The sequence below is a fragment of the Schistocerca serialis genome, chromosome 1 (genome assembly GCF_023864345.2).
Source record: "Schistocerca serialis cubense isolate TAMUIC-IGC-003099 chromosome 1, iqSchSeri2.2, whole genome shotgun sequence".
Lineage (NCBI taxonomy): Eukaryota > Metazoa > Arthropoda > Insecta > Orthoptera > Acrididae > Schistocerca > Schistocerca serialis.
In genome coordinates, this window is record NC_064638.1 from 115,449,978 (window position 1) to 115,466,281 (window position 16,304).

The window sequence follows — 16,304 nt, forward strand, 5'->3', positions numbered from 1 at the left end:
AAAACATCAAAAGACCATAGGGAAAGAAGGTACTAATGTGATGTTGTTGTTGTGGTCTTCAGTCCTGAGACTGGTTTGATGCAGCTCTCCATGCTACTCTATCCTGTGCAAGCTTTTTCATCTCCCAGTACCTACTGCAACCTACATCCTTCTGAATCTGCTTAGTGTATTCATCTCTTGGTCTCCCTCTACGATTTTTACCCTCCACGCTGCCCTCCAATACTAAATTGGTGATCCCTTGATGCCTCAGAACATGTCCTACCAACCGATCCCTTCTTCTGGTCAAGTTGTGCCACAAACTTCTCTTCTCCCCAATCCTATTCAATACTTCCTCATTAGTTATGTGATCTACCCATCCAATCTTCAGCATTCTTCTGTAGCACCACATTTCGAAAGCTTCTATTCTCTTCTTGTCCAAACTATTTATCGTCCATGTTTCACTTCCATACATGGCTACACTCCATACGAATACTTTCAGAAATGACTTCCTGACACTTAAATCAATACTGGATGTTAACAAATTTCTCTTCTTCAGAAACGCTTTCCTTGCCATTGCCAGTCTACATTTTATGTACTCTCTACTTCGACCATAATCAGTTATTTTGCCCCCCAAATAGCAAAACTCCTTTACTACTTTAAGTGCCTCATTTCCTAATCTAATTCCCTCAGCATCACCCGACTTAATTAGACTACATTCCATTATCCTTGTTTTGCTTTTGTTGATGTTCATCTTATATCCTCCTTTCAAGACACTGTCCATTCCATTCAACTGCTCTTCCAAGTCCTTTGCTGTCTCTGACAGAATTAGAATGTCATCGGCGAACCTCAAAGTTTTTATTTCTTCTCCATGAATTTTAATACCTACTCCGAATTTTTCTTTTGTTTCCTTTACTGCTTGCTCAATATACAGATTGAACAACATCGGAGAGAGGCTACAACCCTGTCTTACTCCCTTCCCAACCACTGCTTCCCTTTCATGTCCCTCGACTCTTATAACTGCCATCTGGTTTCTGTACAAATTGTAAATAGCCTTTCGCTCCCTGTAATTTACCCCTGCCACCTTTAGAATTTGAAAGAGAGTATTCCAGTCAACATTGTCAAAAGCTTTCTCTAAGTCTACAAATGCTAGAAACGTAGGTTTGCCTTTCCTTAATCTTTCTTCTAAGATAAGTCACTAATGTGATGTCAGTACTGAATTGTCAGTACTGTACCCACCCTACAGAAAGCCTTCTTGATAGGGAAGATGAACGATTCAGAACCATCTGCCAGCAGAAGTAACGAGTTCACGGCAGCCAGTGAACCAATTGGCTATCGAAACAGCGAAGCAGCAGTATAGAAGAAATGGTTGAAATGGCTCTGAGCACTATGGGACTTAACGGCTGAGGTCATGAGTCCCTAGAACTTAGAACTACTTAAACCTAACTAACCTAAGGACATCACACACATCCATGCCCGAGGCAGGATTCGAACCTGCGACCGTAGCGGTCGCGCGGTTCCGGACTGTAGCGCCTAGAACCGCTCGGCCACTCCGGCTGGCCAATATAGAAGACTGTTGAGGAATATTGTGAGAGAAGATGGAAAAGACGAAGACATTGTGATTCATCACCGAAAATTGAATTTAAAAGATTGGTCTTACTTGATGGCATGAAATTTAGTGAAGACAATTACATTAAAAAGCACTTGGAATAAACCAGAAGGCATTTCAACCAGTGATGAGGCACAGAAAGATGAATATGAAAAGAAGAAGCGTCAAATGGAAGAAGGAGTAGCGGCAGGTGACGAAATATCACTCGACAACATAAAAGATCCTTTTGAAAACTTTTGGACGTTCCGATTGCGGTACAGAAAGTACAGGCGTGTGGTTTGCTTGTGATTTTTCGGACCCTCGATTCCAAATTCGCAGTGTCAATGAAATCATTCGAAGTGTGAGAGAAGAAAATGATGGCCAGGAGGATGACATTGCCACTGAACATCTGCAACGAACCATACAAATGTTAGTTTGGTTCCTGCTTTCATGAGGTATGACTGGCCCCAATTGAACAGCTCTATCAGGAGGGTCAATATGGAGCTAGATCAACTCCTTGGACGGCTACTTCGTAAGGCATACGTTTGGTTCCTGTTGATGGTATTGGTAGGTCGGACTTCACAAGACATGGCCTGCATCTCAGTAGGAAAGGGAAGGGTAAACTGGCTAGGATGATAGCAAAATCTTTAAGGCGGGGGCACTGAAACTCATGGGAGTACTTTCTTAGGCTAAGGTCAGTGTCCAATCATCGTACATTGATTGAAACTAAGCTTAATGAAAAGTTCAGACAGGCAGGTACTAGAATGTGAAAATATCACAAGATTCTCATAATAGTTCAGTGAAAAATAATTTTAGTAAGTCACAAGATTCACATAAAAGCACAGTGAAAAATAATGTTAATATATTGCATCAGATTATCAGTGGATTAAAAAACAAACTAGATGAGCTTCTTGTTTGTTTAGAAGATTTAGAAACTAAGGGTGGAGCAGATGTACTATGCCTATATGAACATCATATAGTCACAGGTATGGAAGTGGTAAATGTAGGTGGATATAAGCTTTCAGTACATGTAAGTAGAGACATTATGGAGAAAGGAGGAGTTGCCATATATGTTAAAATCAGTCATAGTGTGAAAAGTTTGGAAACCAAAAGCCGGCCAGAGTGGCCGTGCGGTTCTAGGCGCTTCAGTTTGAAACCGCGTCACCGCTACGGTCGCAGGTTCGAATCCTGCCTCGGGCATGGATGTGTGTGATGTCCTTAGGTTAGTTAGGTTTAAGTAGTTCTACGTTCTAGGGGACTTATGACCTCAGATGTTAAGTCCCATAGTGCTCAGAGCCATTTGAACCATTTTTTGAAACTAAAAAATTTTAGGTGGAGCAAGTGCATGTGAGCTTAAACTAAATAATGGCACTTTTATAATTGCAGCCATGTATTGGTCCCCATTGGGAAATTTTCAACTGTTTTTGAAAAACTTGGATTCTTTGTTGTGCTACCTGTCAACAAAGGAAAGCAAATTATTGTTTGTGGGGATTTCAACGCAGGTTTTCTGAAAGAGTCCGATAGAAAGCTTGACCCTAAAGTATTACTTGGGTTTTTCAATTTGACATCAGCTATTGATTTTCCTACTCAAGTGGTAAAGGGAAGCAGCACACTGATCGTTAACGTTTTCATAGACCAAGATAAATTTAATCAAATAAAAACTTTTCCTGTTAAGAATTGTCTGTCTGATCATGATGCACAGCTAGTTACAGTATATGATATAGCTTTATACTGTAATGCAAAACAGTCTGTAAGTAGGCTGTTTAGGTTTTCTTATTGGTAACGCCATGTAGCGCTCTGTATGAAAATCACTGGCTGTGCTGTGTGCAGTCTGTGGCTAGTTTGCATTGTTGTCTGCCATTGTACTGTTGAACAGCTGGATGTTAACAGCACGTAGCGTTGCGCAGTTGGAGGTGAGCCGTCAGCAGTGGTGGATGTGGGGAAGTGAGATGGCAGATTTTTGAAAGCGAATGATCTGGACATGTGTCCATCAGAAACAGTACATTTGTAAGAATGGATGTCATGAACTGCTATATATATTATGACTTTTGAACACTATTAAGGTAAATACATTGTTTGTTCTCTATCAAAATCTTTCATTTGCTAACTATGCCTATCAGTAGTTAGCGCCTTCAGTAGTTAGAATCTTTTATTTAGCTGGCAGTAGTGGCGCTCGCTGTATTGCAGTAGTTCGAGTAACGAAGATTTTTGTGAAGTAAGTGATTTGTGAAAGGTATAGGTTAATGTTAGTCAGGGCCATTCTTTAGTAGGGATTATTGAAAGTCAGATTGCGTTGCGCTAAAAATATTGTGTGTCAGTTTAAGCACAGTCATGTATAATTTTTCTAAGGGGACGTTTCAAGTCCTCCAAAATAGTGCGTTCCATTAACGATTTAACAATTCAAAATTTTAGTGAAGCTCGCAACAGTTAGAATGGGATGAGGTGTACAGGGAAAATGATGCTAATTTAAATTTAATCTATTTCATGACACCTTTATGAGTATATTTGAAAACAGTTTCCTAAGAAAACAGTGAAGTGTAATTGTAAGAAACCATATAAAAATCCATGGCTTACTAAAGGGATAAAAATATCTTGTAAACGGAAAAGGGAAATGTATCTTATAGCTAAGAGGAGTAATGATCCCAAAACAGTGAAACATTATAAAAATTACTGCTCTGTATTAAGAAAATTTATTAAAAAGTCCAGAAGTATGTGAATTATGTCTGAGATTAGCACATCTGATAGTAAAATTAAAACAATTTGGAATATTTTGAAAAAGGAGCATGGCAGCTGAGAGCACAGGAAGACTGTATTTATGTCAGATACAATGTAAAGTTTGTTAACAAGAAGTCAGAAGTAGAAAACATTTTTAATAATAATTTTTTAGTGTTGTACAAAAACAGGATGCAGCTATTCATTAGAAAATGCAAGACAGTATATGGGAGAGGCAGTACCTGTGCAATTTGATAAAACTGAAATTCAGCCAACCTCTCCTACTGAAATTAGGAAAATAATAAATTCACTCAAAAGTAAAAGCTCCCATGGTATTGATGGCATTCCCAACAGAGTACTAAAAGCTTGTTCCCAACAAATAAGTAAGACTATCAGTCTCATATGTAGTAGCTCACTGAAACAGGGCATTTTTCCAGATAGACTGAAATATGCTATTGTTAAACGATTGCATAAAAATTAGGATTGGTCTGATGGTAACAACTACTGGCCAATCTCACATCTGACAACTTTATCCAAAATTCTTGAAAAAGTAATGTATTCAAGAGTAGCATCACATATTTGTAAAAATGAAGTACTAACAAAATGTCAATTTGGTTCTCAGAAAGGCTTGTCAACAGAAAATGCTGTATATGCTTTCACTGATCAAATATTAAATGCATTTAATAACTGAACATCACGCATTGGAATATTTTGTGATCTCTCAAAGGCTTTTGATTGTGTGAATCATGAGATTCTTCTAGATAAGCTTAAGTATTGTGGTATGAGTGGGGCAGTTCACAAATGGTTTAATTCATACTTAACTGGAAGAATGTAGAAGGTTGAAATTAACAGTACAGATAGTCTGCAACAATCAGCAGAGTCCTCTAACTGGGGAGGTATGAAGAATGGTGTCCCACAGGGTTCAGACTTGGGTCCCTTATTGTTCTTAATATATATTAACGACTTGCCACTCTATATTCATGAAGATGCATAGTTAGCTCTTTTTGCTGATGATACAAGTATAGTAATCGGACCCAACAAGCAAGAATCAGCTGAGGAAATTGCAAATAATGTCTTTCAGAAAATTATTAAGTGGTTCTCTGCAAATGGACTCTCACTGACTTTTGAGAAAACATAGTTTATACAATTCTGTACAGTGAATGGCACAACATCATTAATAAATATAGACTATGTATGGAAGTCTATTGCTAAGGTGGAATACTCAAAATTTCTGGGTGTGTGCATTGATGAGAAATTGAATTGGAAGAAACGCATCGATGATCTACTAAAACCGTTAGGTTCAGCTACTTACGCTATTACGGTTATTGCAAATTTTGATGATAAACATATCAGTAAATTAGCCTACTATGCCTATTGTCATTCACTGCTGTCGTATGGCATCATATTTTGGGGCAATTCGTCATTAAGAGAGAAAGTTTCATTGCACAAAAGCTTGTAATCAGAATAATAGCTGGAGCCCATCCAAGATCACCTTGCAGACATTTATTTAAGGAACTCGGGATATTCACAGTACCTTCGCAACACATACATTCACTTACGAAGTTTGTCATTGATAACCCATCCCAATTCAAAAATTACAGCGAAGTCCATAGCTAGAACACTAGAAGAAAGGTTGATATTCACTACTCTGGATTAAAGCTCACTGTGGCACAGAAAGGGGTGAATTACGCTGCCGCAAAAATCTTTGGTCATTTGCCAAATAGTATTCATTTGCCAAATAGTATTAAAAGTCTGACATTTTGCAAAAACAGACATAATGTCTGATGGGATAGCAGTAATCAGTGATTGTATAATGTTACTCATAATCCGTCTTCATTGCAAATTTTTTTATTCATATGACCGGTTTCGGTTCATTCAGAACCATCTTCAGATCTGATATTTCAGTTACAGGAGTAACTTTCACATGCTGCGTCACATGTGAAAGTTGCTGTATTTGGACGGGTTACTCCTGTAACTGAAATATCAGATCTGAAGATGGTTCTGAATGAACCGAAACCAGTCGTATGAATAAAAAATTTTGCAATCAAGACGGATTATAAGTAACATTAAAAAGTCTGACAGGTAGCCAGCCAACATTTAGAAGCAAATTAAAAGAATTTCTGAATGATAACTCCTTCTACTCAATAGATGAATTCTTAGATATGAAATACTAATTGTAAAAACAGAAAAATAAAAATAAAAAAATTAATTATTTTGTGTAAAGAAAATTTATGTTAAAGTGACACATTCCACATCATTACGAAATGTCGTATTCATGATCTATGGAACAAGGATTAATGTATGTATGTATGTATTTATGCGGTACTGTCAGCTGGTGAGGCGTTTGGGTGTTTTGAGATTGCGCTAACAAAATTGGAGCTGGACCATTTACAGGTGGTTACCGTCAAACGGAAGCGAGACCTTGCTTCACGAAATAGATTGGAGACACCTAAACAACTGACTCTGACCGATATATTCAAGAACTAACACTGTATGTAAGTGGAATACTGTACAAAATCCAAACAATATTGTTTTGTAGTCATTAAATTAATATTACAGTAGCAGATGTGATATTCCCTAAGTTTCTATCGCTTTAAAACGGAGCGGCTGTGTACATCAGTAAACGAGAACTTGGGTTAAATGGCGTTAGGAATAACTCGCGATCCTTAATTAATTCGAATTTGATATTTGTGGATCGTGTGAATATACAAAGAGAAATGTTAAACTAATTAGCTGATGCAAATGTCGCATTCTGCTATACTCACTACCTGTTTGTAATACTGTCGTTATTACAAACGCTTCTGTTACTAATAACAAGAACAGCACTGAAACTTACTGACTGATTAAAACTGTGCGCTGGACTGGGAGTCTTTGTCCTCTGCCTTTCTCGGGCAAGTGCTTTACCGATTGAGCTATCCAGGTACGACTCACGGCACGATCTCAAATTCCCCCGTGTTGTGGATAATTCATGTCTCCACAGAATCCTTTCTTCCAGAAGTGCTAGTCTCGCAAGTTATGGGGGAGAACTTCTTTAAAGTTTGTAAGGTAGGGGATGAAGTACTGGTTGTTGTGAAGCTGTCAGGGGTGGAGGTTAGTGAGTGGTGCTGGGGTAGCTCAGCTGGTAGAGCTCCGAAAGGCAAAGGATATAGGTTCGAGTCCTGTTGTGTCACACAGTCTGAATCTGGCAGGAAGTTTCAATTCAACGCACACACCCCGCTGCATACTAGACATTCATTCTGGAAGGAATAACGGTGATGAAGCATCCTACATTGGGAAAATGCTAATAAATGTTGCTGTCCTTCACATATACTCCACAAGCCACTCTACAGTATATGGTGGGGGGTACTTTGTACCACTCCTAATAGTTGCTTTTACCATTCCACTCTCTGGTGCAAAGATGGAAAAATAACGCCTGCATGCCTCTATACGAAGCCTGATAGTCTTATTTTGCAATGGCAATCATTACGCTAGACCAAGGTTAGTAAACCTTTTTTGCCTACCGCCCACTTTTGCATCTCTGTTTGTAGTAATATTTTCTGACCGTTCACTGGTTCCACGGTAATGGTGATTTCTGAAGTAGGAGAGTAACTTTACAGCATCAAGTTAAAGCATATAATAGTAATTCCTTACCAAATACTTTATGTCAAAATTTTATGAAAACCTAATGAAAACGTTTTTAAAACCACTGCCGCCTACCGCCCTTTATCGTGAAAAGGTCACCTTTTGAGCTCAATGATTTCTTTTTGAGCTCATGAAGAATTACTATGACACTCTCACAACGACTGAACTGACATGTAACGAATCTAGCAACACGAACTGAGTTGCATATGTACCTTTAATTCAACCTATTGGGGATCCTAAACAGTTGAAAAGTTCTCAAGAATGGATCGTTCTCGAGTTCCTTTGTATTTTCCATACTTTCCCATAACTCCCCCAATAAATTGCATTGCCCAGTTTGCTTCCTTATGACTGACCTTATGTGCTCTAGATATCGAATCAGCGTGACTGGGTCAAGCAGCATTCCATTTACAGTTTATCCGGACCTAACCTCAGTGTTTCTCCTACCTACCCGCATAAAGATAGATCTGTCAGCATTTAAAGCAAGCTGTTATTCAACACTCGGTCTAAGGCGCTGCTGGTCCCGGCGGAGGTTCGAGTCCTCCCTCGGGCATGGGTGTGTGTGTTTGTCCTTAGGATAATTTAGGTTAAGTAGTGTGTAAACTTAGGGACTGATGACCTTAGCAGTGAAGTCCCGTAAGATTTCACACACATTTGATTTTTTTATTCATCACTCTGTCACTCTCCTGACCCCACAAACCGCAGCCGGTTTTTGGTCTCGTGAAGCAGCCTGCTCCACAGCGTTCTGTCCTTGGGATCTTTTCCCCGTCCTCCAAGTACCCGAAGCTCCTTGACCACGTGGTCTCTCCATCTTATTTTCGGTTTGCCTAAAGGTCTTCGCCCTTCGTGTTTTGATCCCTCCACTCTTCTATAGATGTGCCCCGCCCATCTCAGCCTCCCTGTCTTGGCTTCCACAAGAACATGTAGTTGATTATACATTTCCCAGCGTCCCTGTTATTTCTTCTCCTCCATTCTCCACCCAAACAAATTGGTCCAAATATCTTTAGCAGGATTTTTTGTTAAAAATTATCTTCTTTTCTCTCTGTATGCCTACCTTTTTACGATATTTCTGCCCCTTGGAGTAATATGTATTTCTTTCGGACATGTTGCAAAGAACACATACCATTTTGAGCCAGCATCTATTATGAACTAAGACAGAAAGGAATTACAGACATTGGCTGCGAGTGGGCATCGATTTAAATCAATGAGAAAAGTTGAAAATTTGTGCGAGATATGGATTCGAAGTCGGGTCTCCCGCTTACTAGGCAGATGCTCTAATCATTTTTTAAAAATGATTATTAATACCATAGTGAATACCAGGAAACCGGCGTCGGCAGAAGGAGGGAGCGGCAAGTGGCCAGATTCGGTAAGGCTATCGACGCATAGTTTTGCGGAGAAGAACATTCCGATGAACAGAGAATAACCGGTTTTAAGAGAGGAAAAGGCATGCATCAACTCCTCATTGCAGTAACACGCCGACTCTGGGGTGGATTAAGAGAGACACTGGAAAGGAAACGAGAGAAAAATGGTCTACATTTGGGATTGTGTACAACTGCACAATGGCTTTCATTAAGGAAGTGGTAAAAATCAAGGATATTTTTCTCGCCATCACCAAAAAAGTAGTGAACTGAGTGTCCCACAAATCCACTTCAGAGAGTTCGCCTTCGCTTGTGGGAGGTATCCCGCGTCCGGAAAGAGGAGCAGGTGAGTAGATATCTGTAGAGGATATAAGGGTAATTAGGGCCGGCATCTGATCATTAAGTCATTCGGATACAGTGGTGGTTGCAACTGTATGCCCTACCCTGGTACGCTTTTTGTCAGATCCAAATTCTCAACTTATGCACGCACTACTAATGTAATGCCCCTTGCCCATTGCCCTCATTACTTGCGGCATTTCGTCGATGCCCGTAAGAAATGGTTCAAATGGCTCTGAGCACTATGGGACTTAACTGCTGTGGTCATCAGTCCCCTAGAACTTAGAACTACTTAAAACCTAACTAACCTAAGTACATCACTGACATCCATGCCCAAGGCAGGATTCGAACCTGCGACCGTAGCGGTCACGCGGTTCCAGACTGTAGCGCCTAGAACCGCACGGCCACCCCGGCTGGCAATGCCCGTAAGAGTTCGAGCCCGGTCTGCATCCGCACTAAACAGGTCATTGGCCATAAACGCTTTAATTATATACAAGGTATTCGGATATTCTCATTAAAAACTTCTAACACTTGTAGAGGTGACGGAGTACATAATACTTTGAATGTGCGGAAACTTACCGTTTACGTTCTACGACGGTTTCAATCCAGATGTTTAGATCACCCACCTCTGCTGAAGGAATTGACTCAGGCGTGACGCAGTAGAATTATTAGGTAACAATTCTAAAGGGAACGTAACAAAACATCCACACATCCACTTAACCACATTCGTTTGTATTAACACTTAAAAATTACGTTCTTTACGGAAATTATGCTGGGTTAATACAAATAAATGTGCTGAAGTGATAAATGAACGTTTCGTTATGTTCATTTTGAAATTATTACCTAATAATGGTGCTCTGTCACGCCTAATTTCTCAAGGAGAGGTGGATAAGTAAGCAACTGAATTGAAACCGTCGTAGAACGGAAGCGGTACGTTCTTGGACATCGGTTTCTATTCAAAATATTATGTACTCAGTCCCCTCTGCAAGTCTTAGAAGTTTGTAACAGCAATTTCTGAACACCCTGCATATATGTGGTGTCTGTTCTTTCAGACATGCTCGGAGAAACAGACACCACATATATACAGGGTGTTTATAAATGAATATCGGGGTTTTAACACTTTATAATATTTATTGCACTAAACTTTCAGTCATAAATGATATGTCAAATGAAGGAGCAACTCAAACAGTTGTGTTTGGCACCGGTGCCCATGCGCAGCGCTCAATGTTTCCGCCGCAATCCGCTAGACAGCGGTAGTAGCGAAGATGGCGACTAGTGAACAGAAAGCGTTTTATGTTTTGCAGTTTGCAAAGACCGCATCTATATTTACTGTGCAATGCGTGATCCGGCTGTGGTCCTCCAAGTGATAACATTTGTAGATGGTATCATCAATTTGAAGATACTGGCTGCCTTTGTAAAGGGAAGAGCACAGGACGACCGAGAGTTTAGTGAAGAGACTATTGAGCGAGTGAGAGAGTCGTTCACTGCAACCCAAAGAAATCAGTCCAGAAGGCTAATCGTGAATTACAAGTTTCCTCGTCGACTGTTTGGAAAGTTTTAAGTAAATGCGTACAACTACGTCCTTACTGTTTACAGTTATTACAGGCTCTAAAGCCGGCAGACCATGGATTACGTGCCAACTTCTCAAACGAAATGTTGTTTTATGACGATGAAGATTTTCTGGATCATGTTGTCTTCAGTTATGAATCGACCTTTCACCTTAGTGGACATTTTAACACTCACAATGTGCGCATCTGGAGCTCAGAAAATCCTCATGAGGTGGTACAAATGCAACGAGATTCGCCTAAAGTGACTGTTTTTTGTGCTGTATACTGGCGGAAAGTTTATGTGCCTTTCTTTTGTGCTGAGCCTACTGTAACTGGCACTTCTTACCTTGATACACTAGAGCAATGGCTCTCCCCTCAGTTGGAAGAAGATGAGCCAGGGAACTTCATTTTCCAGCCACCTCACTAGCATACCGAAGTACACGATTGGTTGAACTTCACTGTGCCCAAGCACTGGACAGGCCGCAAGGGGCCCAATGACAGGGCTTGCTTTGCATGACCTCCACGTTCACCTGACCTAACGCAATGCGATTTTTTCCTTTTGGGCTTCATCAAGGATCGTGTGTACGTGCCTCCGCTACCAGCAGACCTCACTGAATTAAGAAACCAGATTGAAGCAGCTGTTGCTACAATCACTGAAGGCACACTTATCAACGTTTGGGAAGAACTCGGCTATAGATGTGTGCCGTGTGACAAATGGTGCTCACATAGAACATTTATAAGGTTCTTGGTAAAACTGTTTGAGTTGCTCTTTCATTTGACAATCATTTATAACTGTAAGTTTAATATAATAAATATTATGAAGCGTTAAAGCCCCGATGTTCATTTATAAACACCCTGCACAGTTATGGCGAGGACTGCGAAAGATCTCTTCAGTTGGATGCACACCAGGCCAGAGCTCTTACTGGAATCGACGAAATGCCGCGAGTAACGAGGACAAAGGGCAAGGTGCTCTACATCCTTAGTGTGTGGATACGTTGAGAATTTTGGTCTGATGGGAGGCGTTCTAGGGTAGTCCGTGCGGTTGCGATCACCACTGTGTCCGGATGGCTTAGCAGTCAGAGCATCTGCCTAGTAGACAGGAGACCTGGACCCGAATTCCGGTGCGACACAAATTTTCAACTTTCCCCATTGATTTAAATCAATGCCCACTCGCAGCCAACGTTTGTAATTCCTCTGTGTTCCTCACAGTAACATGGGTCCGATTATGGGTTTGCTGTTGTCAACGCGACGTTAAATCCATTCTTTACATTAGTTTTATGTATCAGTATTTTGATTTCTCTTTAAAAATTTTGTGGTGATCGTAATTTGTTAAGTGAATATGGCGCTCTAGGTTCCGCTTTGTTCCTCGCTGCTGTTTCTAGTTTCTCATCTTTTCTGTTTGCTTACCATCACCCCAAGATATTTAAACTGGTCTACTGCTTCAAACACGTGGCTAACAACCTGAAGGGGTTTCCCTGCCTTTTCTCTTTTAATTTCTTTCTACCCTCATGAATTTTGTTCCCTCGTACCTAAACAAACTTCATTTGTTTTGTGGCGTAACAAGACAGCTACGCCACACTGAAGTAGCCGAAAGGCACGCGTAATCTCAAGTAGGCTAGATAGAGGTCTGAAACAGGATACTTATTAATGTTATAAAGAAAAGTATGTAGCTGCTGGAATACTTAACTTTTAATCCTTGTTGTATACATCGTTCTTGATGAGACATTTCATACGATAACTATCAAACTATGTAAGGCTAATGGCGCCTTGCTAGGTCGTAGCCATTGACTAAGCTGAAGGCTATTCTAACTGTCTCTGGGCAAATGAGAGAAAGGCTTCGTCAGTGTAGTCGCTAGCAAAGTCGTCGTACAACTGGGGCGAGTGCTCGTCCGTATCTCAAGACCTGCCTTGTGGTGGCGCTCGGTCTGCGATCACACAGTGGCGACACGCGGGTCCGACATGTACTAAATGGACCGCGGACGATTTAAAGCTACCACCTAGCAAGTGTGGTGTCTGGCGGTGACACCACAATTTGATTTTTTGAATAGCCTTCTTGGCAGCATTTACAGGTCTCTAGATTTTCAGCGATTAATGCGAGCATATCCATATTATTGCTACGCTAATTCCCTCTTCTGGATTGCTTGCTACATCCAGTGCTTCCTGTGTTATTATGTTGAGTAGCAGTGATGTTATTCCATCGCCTCGCCTGTCTCCCGTTTTTATGTCGAAAGCCATTGAATATTCTCCGTGCCGAGCCTTCCAGGTTTTACAATTTTTGGCATCGCCTTTCGTTTTCCAAACTTTTGCATTTTCTTCCACAATTTTTCTCTGTTTATACTACCTTCGGCTTTTTTAAAATCAACGAACAATGTTGCCACTGTTTTGTTGCATTCGCAGAATTCTGATATGGCTTCTTTTAGTACAAATATCTGATCAGCAGTGTTTCGATTCTTCATAAATCCAGCTTGTTTCTCATCTATTACCTCTCTTAAGTACGGCTCCAACATTTTCTGGAGAATCTCGGAAAAGACACTTTGTAGGCTGTCCCAATTTCGGCGCTCTTACTTATCACCCTTATTATGAACTGGTAGTATCATCGCTTCTGTCCACTCAATCTGGCATTATTTCTTCATGCCGAATGTCGGTCACGAGTTTGTGTATTTGTCTCGCAATTTTATATCTTCTCCATTTTTAAGTAATTCAGTTGTTATTTCATATGTCCAAACAGAAATCGTATCCGCGTCATGCTGAATCCTCTTACAACCGCTCAACGACGGTCATCAGCAAACATTCTCAGATTGCCGCTCGGCCTACCCGACAAAATGTTTATATACTATACATGGAATTCCGGAGCGGTCTTCATCGTACTTCCTTGCGGCACCCCTGACATTTTTGTCTCTGATGAACGCTTGCGCTCCACGACGACGCACCGTGTTATATTGTTCAAAGTTCTTTCGAGTCAGCCACATATTTAAAAACTTGTTCCGGTATGACTTTCTTACAAACACATCTGTGGCTACTAATAAAGCAACGCGGGTAAAGCACTTCGAGTTTGGAGGATGCTACTACGTTTTCCTGTCATTGATATGCAGCGTCATTCTTGAAATTACGAAACAAGTAGTTTACAGAACACTTGTTCGACCAATTCTTCAGTGCTGGGAATCATTACCAGATTGAATTAATAGGAAAGATGGACAAAAGCCGATGAAAGGCAGGGAACTTAGTCACGGGATCGTTTAGTCGGCGCGAGAGAGTTACAGGGATGCTCCAATGGCAGACGCAGAAAGAGATGTCTTGTGGAGCGCACAGTGGTTTACTATTCAAATTCCTAGGCGCCATTCGCGAATGGAACAGAGAAAGTGGGCGCGTGGGGAAGGGGGGCTGAGGGGGGGGGGGGGGGGGCGGGAAGAGCGGGGAGCATTGGGTTATATTGTGGTACCATAAGTACCCTCCACACATCGATATGTGGCTTGCGGAGTGTAAATGTAGATCATGTATGAACATTTTATTCTCTCTCATATCCTTCGTAGTATGTAAGTGATACTGAATATCGAAAGACAGAATTTAAACCTATGTACTTTCCTGACAGTGCATCAACTGAAATACGCGCGAATGCCTTATTACGTATGGGCAGTCTCAAATTACGGCAGTCACCGGAATGTATTAAGCAAACGCATGGATGGCTGAAATTGAACACAAGTACAAAGCGTTAAGTCAGAGTAGTTGAGACTGTGGTAGGAGAATCGTGTATAGGAACACTCGCCATTGAACGCTTGCCTCGAGCGTAGTGATGCCATTCATCCATCGTCATAGGAATATATATATATATATATAATCAGCCTCAGAAGTATTAGTCGTTACTCTGTCGGTGTTTTATATATATATATATATATATATATATATATATATATATATATATATATATATATATATATGACACCGACAGAGTAACGACTAATTCTTCTGAGGCTGATTACGGAATAAAACGTCAAAGCAGCCACTCTACGTTAGCACATTCCATCTGCTATACTGGTTCTATCAGTCTTCACATATATCGCAATCAAATTATTTACTAACTTCATTGCCGCATTTACGTTTCAATTGCACGTGAAACACCGTCTGGTAAAGACACATAACATGCAAACCGTAGCAGATTTACAAAGCCGTACATAATTTTTCAGTTCCAGCGGGGGAATTGTTCCTTCGACAACAGTTCCAAACTTTTCTTACTATACATATATATCCACCAACTATTTCCTTTATTCGTTGTGTCGTATCAAGTTTTTGCCACTACTTTTATAGTAAGAAAAGTTTGGAGCTGTTGTCGAAGGAACAGTTCCCTCTCTGGAACTGAAAAATTATGTACAGCTTTGTAAATCTGCTACGGTTCGCATGTTATGTGTCTTTACCAGATGGTGTTTCACGTACAATTGAAACGTAAATGCGGCAATGAGGTTAGCAAATAATTTGATTGCGATATATGTGAAGACTGATAGAACCAGTATAGCAGATGAAATGTGCTAACGTAGAGTAGCTGCTTTGACGTTTCATTCCGTAATCAACCTCAGAAGTATTAGTCGTTACTGTGTCGGTGTCATCTCTAAAGTGATTTTTCTGTTTATTTCCTTAGTAATCAAAGATACATCAGATGTGCCGTGGACATATGAACTCTATATGACAATGAAAGAGCGTGGTTTTACTTCATTCCTCACTTTAAATTTAGAACGCCTCATTCATTGAGTAAGAATTGTTAAATGATAGACGGAAAATCCCAGAAATGCTTTCATTAATGATGCGTGCTTGTCAGTAAGACAAAGCTCCGTGCATGTGCACCAGAGAAATGCAGATACTTCCGTGAATAGTGATGCAGTGGCAAATGAATTTCCTTAGACATGAAGATAGTAACTGTTCTCGAAAGAGCAGATACCATTGATGACCGTGCAGATTCTCTAGAATAAATGATAATTAATTGAAACCCTCAGCTGCCGACAGGTGTTGTTGATATACCTCGATGGGAAGAGCTGAAAATGTGTGCCCCAACAGGGACTCGAACCCGGGATCTCTTGCTTACATGGCAGACGCTCTATCCATCTCTCTCTTTTTTTTTTAAATCTCATTTTGTTCGTTTTCGTTCGTTGTATGTGTTCGAGGCAGACGTCGCAAGACACC

At 40.5% G+C, this 16,304-nt stretch overlaps 1 protein-coding gene across 1 annotated transcript in view; it reads right to left on the reverse strand.

The window, feature by feature from the left end:
* The window catches only part of LOC126457081 (chordin-like protein 1), a 672,845-nt gene that overhangs the window by 649,813 nt on the left and 6,728 nt on the right, over positions 1 to 16,304 (reverse strand). The gene's annotated exons all lie outside the window — the stretch shown is intronic.